We start from the raw sequence: 8,605 nt of genomic DNA, 5'->3' as shown, positions 1-8,605 counted from the left end.
TTTTGTCAACGGTAGTAATAAAGCATATGCATTATGTAAATTATATCCTACAACTTGCAAGCCTCATGCATAGATTACCAATAGTGCCCGCACCTTGTCCTAATTAGCTCGGATTACCTAGATTATCACTGCAATACATATGTTTTAACCAAGTATCACAAAGGGGTACCTCTATGCCGCCTGTACAAAGGTCTAAGGAGAAAGCTCGCATTGGATTTCTCGCTTTTGATTATTCTCAACTTAGACATCCATACCGGGACAACATAGACAACAGATAATGGACTCCTCTTTAATGCATAAGCATTCAACAACAGATAATATTCTCATAAGAGATTTGAGGATTGTTGTCCAAAACTGAAACTTGCACCATGGATCATGGCTTTAGTTAGCGGCCCAATGTTCTTCTCCAACAATATGCATGCTCAAACCATTCAACTCATGGTAAATCGCCCTTACTTCAGACAAGACGAACATGCATAGCAACTCACATGATATTCAACAAAGGGTAGTTGATGGCGTCCCCAGGAACATGGTTATCGCACAACAAGCAACTTAATAAGAAATAAGATACATAAGTACATATTCAATACCACAATAGTTTTTAGGCTATTTGTCCCATGAGCTATATATTGTAAAGACAAAGAATGGAAATTTAAAGGTAGCACTCAAGCAATTTACTTTGGAATGGCAGAGAAATACCATGTAGTAGGTAGGTATGGTGGACACAAATGGCATAGTTTTTGGCTCAAGGATTTGGATGCACGAGAAGTAATCCCTCTCAATACAAGGCTTAGGCTAGCAAGGTTATTTGAAACAAACACAAGTATGAACCGGTACAGCAAAACTCACATAAAAACATATTGCAAGCATTATAAGACTCTACACTGTCTTCCTTGTTGTTCGACCCTTACTAGAAAATATCTAGACCTTAGAGAGACCAATCATGCAAACCAAATTTTAGCAAGATCTATGTATTTCTTCACTAATAGGTGCAAAGTATATGATGCAAGAGCTTAAACATGATCCTTATGAGCACAACAATTGCCAAGTATCAAATTATTCAAGACATTCTACCAATTACCACATGTAGCATTTTCTGTTTCCAACCATATAACAATTAACGAAGCAGTTTCAACCTTCGCCATGAACATTAAAAACTAAGAAAACATGTGTTCATATGAACCAGCGGAGCGTGTCTCTCTCCCAAACAAGCATGCATTTATTCAAACAAAAACAAAAATAGAAACAAACAGACGCTCCAAGTAAAGTACATAAGATGTGACGGAATAAAAATATAGTTTCAATAGAAGAAACCTGATAAATTGTTGATGAAGAAGGGGATGCCTTGGGCATCCCCAAGCTTAGATGCTTGAGTCTTCTTGAAATATGCAGGAATGAACCACGGGGGCATCCCCAAGCTTAGACTTTTCACTCTTCTTAATCATATATCATCCTCCTCTCTTGACCCTTCAAAACTTCCTCCACACCAAACTCGAAACAAACTCATTAGAGGGTTAGTGCATAATCAAAAATTCACATGTTCAGAGGTGACACAATCATTCTTAACACTTCTGGACATTGCCCAAGGCTACTGAAAGTTAATGGAATAAAGAAATCCATTCAACATAGCAAAACAAGCAATGCGAAATAAAATGCAGAATCTGTCAAAACAGAACAGTCCGTAAAGACGAATTTTTTAGAGGCACTGGACTTGCTCAGATGAAAATGCTCAAATTGAATGAAAGTTGCGTACATATCTGAGGATCACGCACGTAAATTGGCAGATTTTTTTGAGTTACCTACAGAGAACACTGCCCAAATTCGTGACAGACAGAGATCTGTTTCTGCGCAGTAATCCAAATCTAGTATCAACCTTGCTATCAAAGACTTCACTTGGCACAACAATGCAATAAAGTAAGATAAGGAGAGGTTGCTACAGTAGTAACAACTTCCAAGACTCAACAAAACAGTAGCAAAATAAAGGCATGGGTTATCTCCCAAGAAGTTCTTTATTTATAGCCATTAAGATGGGCTCAGCAATTTTAATGATGCACTCGCAAGTAGTAAGAGTTGAAGCAAAAGAGAGCATCAAGAAGCAAATTCAAAACAAATTTAAGCCTAACCCTCTTCCTATGAAAAGGAATCTTGTAAATAAACAAATTCATGAAGCATAATGCAACAAGCATAGAAAGATAAAACAAGTGCAGCTTCAAGATTTTCAGCAAAAAGATAGGTGTTTTAGTAACAGGAAAATTTCTACAACCATATTTTCCTCTCTCATAATAACTTTCAGTAACATCATGAAAAAATTCAACAATATAACTATCACATGAAACATTCTTATCATGGGCTACATGCATAAAAGTATCATTACTCTCCACATAAGCATAGTCATTCTTATTAATTGTAGTGGGAGCAAATTCAACAAAGTAGCTATCATTATTATTCTCATCAAGTGTAGGAGGCATAGTATAATCATAATAAAATTTACTCTCCATAGTAGGTGGCACCAAAAGACCAATATCATTATAATCATCATAAATTGGAGGCAAAGTATCATCAAAGAAAAATTTCTCCTCCATGCTCGGGGGACTAAAAATATCATGCTCATCAAAACCAGCTTCCCCAAGCTTAGAATTTTCCATATCATTAGCAACAATGGTGTTCAAAGCGTTCATACTAATATGTTCCATAGGTTTTTTTAATTTTTGCATCAAACCATCCATGTCTTAACTCAAGAAATAGATTAAAAAGCTCCATGTTGCTTTCTATTATGCCTAACTAGTGAAAAACAAGAAACAAAAAGATGCAATTGCAGGATCTAAAGAAAATAGCTTCGAGCACTTACAACGGTACCAGAAAATAACTTAGTTACCTGGGACCGGAGTGTGAGTGCCTTTTACCTTTCCTCCCCGGCAACGGCGCCAGAATATAGCTTGACATTCTATAACTGGCGCGTGGTTGACGAGGGAGGTAGAGTCTTGTTCCTTCAGGTCCCCGGCAACGGCGCCAGAAAATAGCTTGATGTCTACTCACGCTTCTTTTCCTGTAGACAGTGTTGGGCCTCCAAGAGCAGAGGTTTGTAGAACAGCAGCAAGTTTTCCCTTAAGTGGATCACCCAAGGTTTATCGAACTCGGGGAGGAAGAGGTCAAAGATATCCCTCTCAAGCAACCCTGCGATCACAATGCAAGAAGTCTCTTGTGTCCCCAACACACCCAATACACTTGTCAGATGTATAGGTGCACTAGTTCGGCGAAGAGATAGTAAAATGCAAGTAATATGGATGTATATGAGTGGTAATAGCAATCTGAAATAAATATGGCAGCGAGTAAACATGCAACAAAACAGTAAACAAACGGAGATTCTATGTGTGGAAACAAGGCCTAGGGATCATACTTTCACTAGTGGGCACTCTCAACATTGATCACATAATAAAACCACTCTACACTCTCTTGTTGGATGATGAACACCATTAATTGTGTAGGGCTACAAGAGCACCTCAATGCCGGAGTTAACAAGCTCCACAACATTCGATATTCATGTTTAAATAACCTTAGAGTGCATGATAGACCAACGCAATTATACCAAGTACTAACATAGCATGCACACTGTCACCATCATACTATGAAAGGAGGAATAGATCACATCAATACAATCATAGTAATAGTTAACTTCATAATCTACAAGAGATCACAACCATAAACTACGCCAAGTACTACATGATGCACACACTGTCACCATTACATCATGGAGGAGGAATAGAGTACTTTAATAACATCACTAGAGTAGCACATAGATTAATAGTGATACAAAGCTCATATGAATCTCAATCATGTAAGGCAGCTCATGAGATCATTGTATTGAAGTACATAGGAGAGAGATTAACCACATAGCTACCGGTACACCCCTTAGCCTCGATGGAGAACTACTCCCTCCTCATGGGAGACAGCAGCGGTGATGAAGATGGCGGTGGTGTCGATGGAGATGCCTTCCGGGGGCACTTTCCCGTCCCGGCAGGGTGCCGGAACAGAGACTTCTGTCCTCCAGATCTTGGCTTCGCGATGGCGGCGGCTCTGGAAGGTTTCTCGTACCGTGGCTTATTCATATCGAAGATTTAGATCAGGGAGCTTCTTATAGGCGAAGAGGCGGAGTTGGAAGGGCTACGGAGCCGCCACACAATAGGGGGGGCGCCCCCCTTGGGCCGCGCCGGCCACACGTGTGGGCCCCTGTGGCTCTCCTCTAGTCCCTCTCGGGTGTTCTGGAAGCTTCGTGGAATTATAAGATGCTGGGCGTTGATTTCGTCCAATTCCGAGAATATTTCCTTACTAGGATTTCTGAAACCAAAAACTGCAGAAAACAGAGACCGGCACTTCGGCATCTCGTCAATAGGTTAGTTCCGGAAAATGCATAATAATGACATAAAGTGTGTATAAAACATGTGTGTATCATCATAAAAGTAGCATGGAACATAAGAAATTATAGATACGTTGGAGACGTATCAAGGGCCCGAAGCCTCGGGTTAATCTCCTCCGAAGAGGGGAACGTGATTCTTCCAGGTGCGATTTCTCGGCCCGATCCCCCTGCTGGTTTTTCCGTGGTGTTCCTGTCGTTCCTGTATCGGGGTCTCTCGCTTCGTGCCCATGAATTCCTTCATCATCTTCTGCGGACTTACAAAATCCAACTGTGGCAACTCACCCCTAACTCAATCCTTCACGTTGCTGTGTTCATCACCCTCTGTGAGGCGTTCTTGGGCATTGAGCCCCATTTTGGGTTGTGGAAAAAGATCTTCTATGTTAAGAGGTACAACAGTAGTAATGGATCTTTTGTCATCGGAGGAGTGGGGTTTGTGGCTCATTCAAAGGTTAACTATTTCAGTTTCCCAATGAGAGAATCCGTGCAAGGATGGAGACTGAAATGGTTTTATGTCAAGGACTCCTCGACAACCGAGTCCCGGCTTCCTTGCTTTGCCGACATCCTCGAAGCCAAGCCTAAGGATTCTTGGAAGAACATTCTCTCTCCCGACGAAAAGACGGCAACTGACGAATTATTTGCCAAATTCCTTCGGATCAAAGAGGCCGATGGTCAAACTATGATCGGCACAGAGGTGGCAGCGGTGTTCTTGAAACGTCGAGTCCAACCAGTCATGGCCAGAATTTGTCCGATGTGGTTGTATTCGGGTCCAAAGGATGAAACCAGGATAAATATCGCTGAACTGTCGGAAAAGGAACTGCTTGATGAAGTCCGTCGCCTTATTCTCTTTAGTCAGGAAGACTCGATCCCGTTGATATCTTCTTATACTCCCCTTGATGCCGATCATCCACCATCAGAGGTAACTTTCCTTCTCATAATCTTATTACGCTGCTTTCACTTAGTCGACATAATTACTATTGTTCTTATTTGTTCTTTTGTTCGACAGATCCCCATAGTTTCTGGAAACTTGCATGATTCGCCGAATGATACTTCTGAGGGAAGAGGCTCCTCAGTCCCTGTTGATTTTCACACTGTCGAGCACACAGGCCCAGAGAGCGAACACGATGATCCGATAGATTCTGAAGCTGTTCACACCGATCTTCCTTCCTCAAGCGATGATGCTTGCGACACAGAGGGATCAGTGCGTGATGAAGACGCTGATCATGATGCCTTTGTTAATGCAGCTGTGGAGGAGACTAGGGCTTTGATACGTCTCCGACGTATCGATAATTTCATATGTTCCATGCTTGTTTTATGACAATACCTACATGTTTTGTTCACACTTTATATCGTTTTTATGCGTTTTCCGGAACTAGCCTATTGATGAGATGCCGAAGTGCCAGTTCCTGTTTTCTACTATTTTTGGTTTCAGAAATCCTAGTAAGGAAATATTCTCGGAATTGGACGAAATCAACGCCCAACATCTTAGAATCCCACGAAGCTTCCAGAACACCCGAGAGCCACCAGAGGAGGGCCCTGTGGGCCCCAGATGATAGGCTGGCGCGGCCAGGGGGTGGGCCGCGCCCCCTATTGTGTCGCCGCCTCGTCGACCTTCCGACTCCGCCTTGATACGTCTCCGACGTATCGATAATTTCTTATGTTCCATGCCACATTATTGATGTTATCTACATGTTTTATGCACACTTTATGTCATATTCGTGCATTTTCTGGAACTAACCTATTAACAAGATGCCGAAGTGCCAGTTGCTGTTTTCTGCTGTTTTTGGTTTCAGAAATCCTAGTAAGGAAATATTCTCGGAATTGGACGAAATCAAAGCCCAGGGGCCTATTTTTCCACGAAGCTTCCAGAAGTCCGAAGACGAAACGAAGTGGGGCCACGAGGCGCCCAGACTACAGGGCGGCGCGGCCTAGGGTTTGGCCGCGCGGCCCTGTCATCTGGGGCCCTCGTGTGGCCCCCTGACTTGCCCTTCCGCCTACTTAAAGCCTCCGTGACGAAACCCCCAGTACCGAGAGCCACGATACGGAAAACCTTCCAGAGACGCCGCCAACGCCGATCCCATCTCGGGGATCCAGAGATCGCCTCCGGCACCCTGCCGGAGAGGGGAATCATCTCCCGGAGGACTCTACGCCGCCATGGTCGCCTCCGGTGTGATGAGTGAGTAGTCTACCCCTGGACTATGGGTCCATAGCAGTAGCTAGATGGTTGTCTTCTCCCCATTGTGCTATCATTGTCGGATCTTGTGAGCTGCCTAACATGATCAAGATCATCTATCTGTAATTCTATATGTTGCGTTTGTTGGGATCCGATGAATAGAGAATACTTATTATGTTGATTATCAAAGTTATATCTACGTGTTGTTTATGATCTTGCATGCTTTCCGTTACTAGTAGATGCTCTGGCCAAGTAGATGCTTGTAACTCCAAGAGGGAGTACTTATGCTCGATAGTGGGTTCATGCCTGCATTGACACCTGGGACAGATGACAGTAAAGTTCTAAGGTTGTGTTGTGCTTGTTGCCACTAGGGATAAAACATTGATGCTATGTCTAAGGATGTAGTTGTTGATTACATTACGCACCATACTTAATGCAATTGTCTCGTTGCTTTGCAACTTAATACTGGAGGGGGTTCGGATGATAACCTCGAAGGTGGACTTTTTATGCATAGATGCGGTTGGATGGCGGTCTATGTACTTTGTCGTAATGCCCAATTAAATCTCACTATACTCATCATGATATGTATGTGCATGGTCATGCTCTCTTTATTTGTCAATTGCCCAACTGTAATTTGTTCACCCAACATGCTCGTTTATCTTATGGGAGAGACACCTCTAGTGAACTGTGGACCCCGGTCCAATTCTCTTTACTCGTAATACAATCTACTGCAATACTTGTTCTACTGTTTTCTCGCAAACAATCATCTTCCACACAATACGGTTAATCCTTTGTTACAGCAAGCCGGTGAGATTGACAACCTCACTTGTTTCGTTGGGGCAAAGTACTTTGGTTGTGTTGTGCAGGTTCCACGTTGGCGCCGGAATCCCTGGTGTTGCGCCGCACTACATCCCGCCACCATCAACCTTCGACGTGCTTCTTGACTCCTACTGGTTCGATAAACCTTGGTTTCTTACTGAGGGAAACTTGCTGCTGTACGCATCACACCTTCCACTTGGGGTTCCCAACGAGCGTGTGCTTTACGCGTCATCAAGCTAAATTTCTGGCGCCGTTGCCGGGGAGATCAAGACACGCTGCAAGGGGAGTCTCCACTTCTCAATCTCTTTACTTTGTTTTTGTCTTGCTTAGTTTTATTTACTACTTTGTTTGCTGCACTAAATCAAAATACAAAAAAAAAAATTAGTTGCTAGTTTTACTTTACTTGCTATCTTGTTTGCTATATCAAAAACACAAAAAAATTAGTTTACTTGCATTTACTTTATCTAGTTTGCTTTATTTACTACTACTAAAATGAGTAATCCTGAAGTTGAAGTTCGTACGTTTAAGCAACGAGGGGGAGAATGTTTGAGAGATGCTTGGTATAGAATTAGTGATGCCCATAATAGATGCACTAAGAAACACTCCACCATTATTTTACTCGGGAATTTTTATGTTGGTATCTCTAGCTGGAATAGATATGTTCTTGATAGTCTCGCAAAAGGTGACTTCCTAAGTACTCCTGCATTAGAAGCTAGTTGCATTATTGAGAGTTTATTTGGAATACCCCCTGTTGATAAAGTTAAAACTGAAATCTCTCTTGAAGATGTTATGAAAAAATTTGAAACCATAGAGAAAAATTTTCCAAGTATTGAAGCTAAATTGGAAATGTTACTTGATAAAACTGATGAACTTGATAAATCCTTAGGAGGAATTGATGAAAGAATTAGTGTCCTAGGAACTTGTGATGTCCATGATGATCAAATCAATAGGATTGATGAACTTGAAAAGGCTATGGGAACCTTGGGTTCAACATTTTCTTCTCTTAAATATAAGGAGAAAGCTTATGTGGGTAAGGAGCAAAAGTTTATGTATGTCTCTAAAGTGCCTAAACCAAAGAAGTATTATTATAGGCCTAAAATTGACAAAGCCCTTAGTACCACTGCGGATGGGGGAGCTCATAATGACGATGCACTATCCTTCGATAATACTTGATACACACTTTCTGCGCCTAGCTGAAAGGC

The sequence above is a fragment of the Lolium rigidum genome, chromosome 2 (assembly GCF_022539505.1).
Source record: "Lolium rigidum isolate FL_2022 chromosome 2, APGP_CSIRO_Lrig_0.1, whole genome shotgun sequence".
Lineage (NCBI taxonomy): Eukaryota > Viridiplantae > Streptophyta > Magnoliopsida > Poales > Poaceae > Lolium > Lolium rigidum.
Note: the sequence above shows the minus strand (reverse complement) of the source record.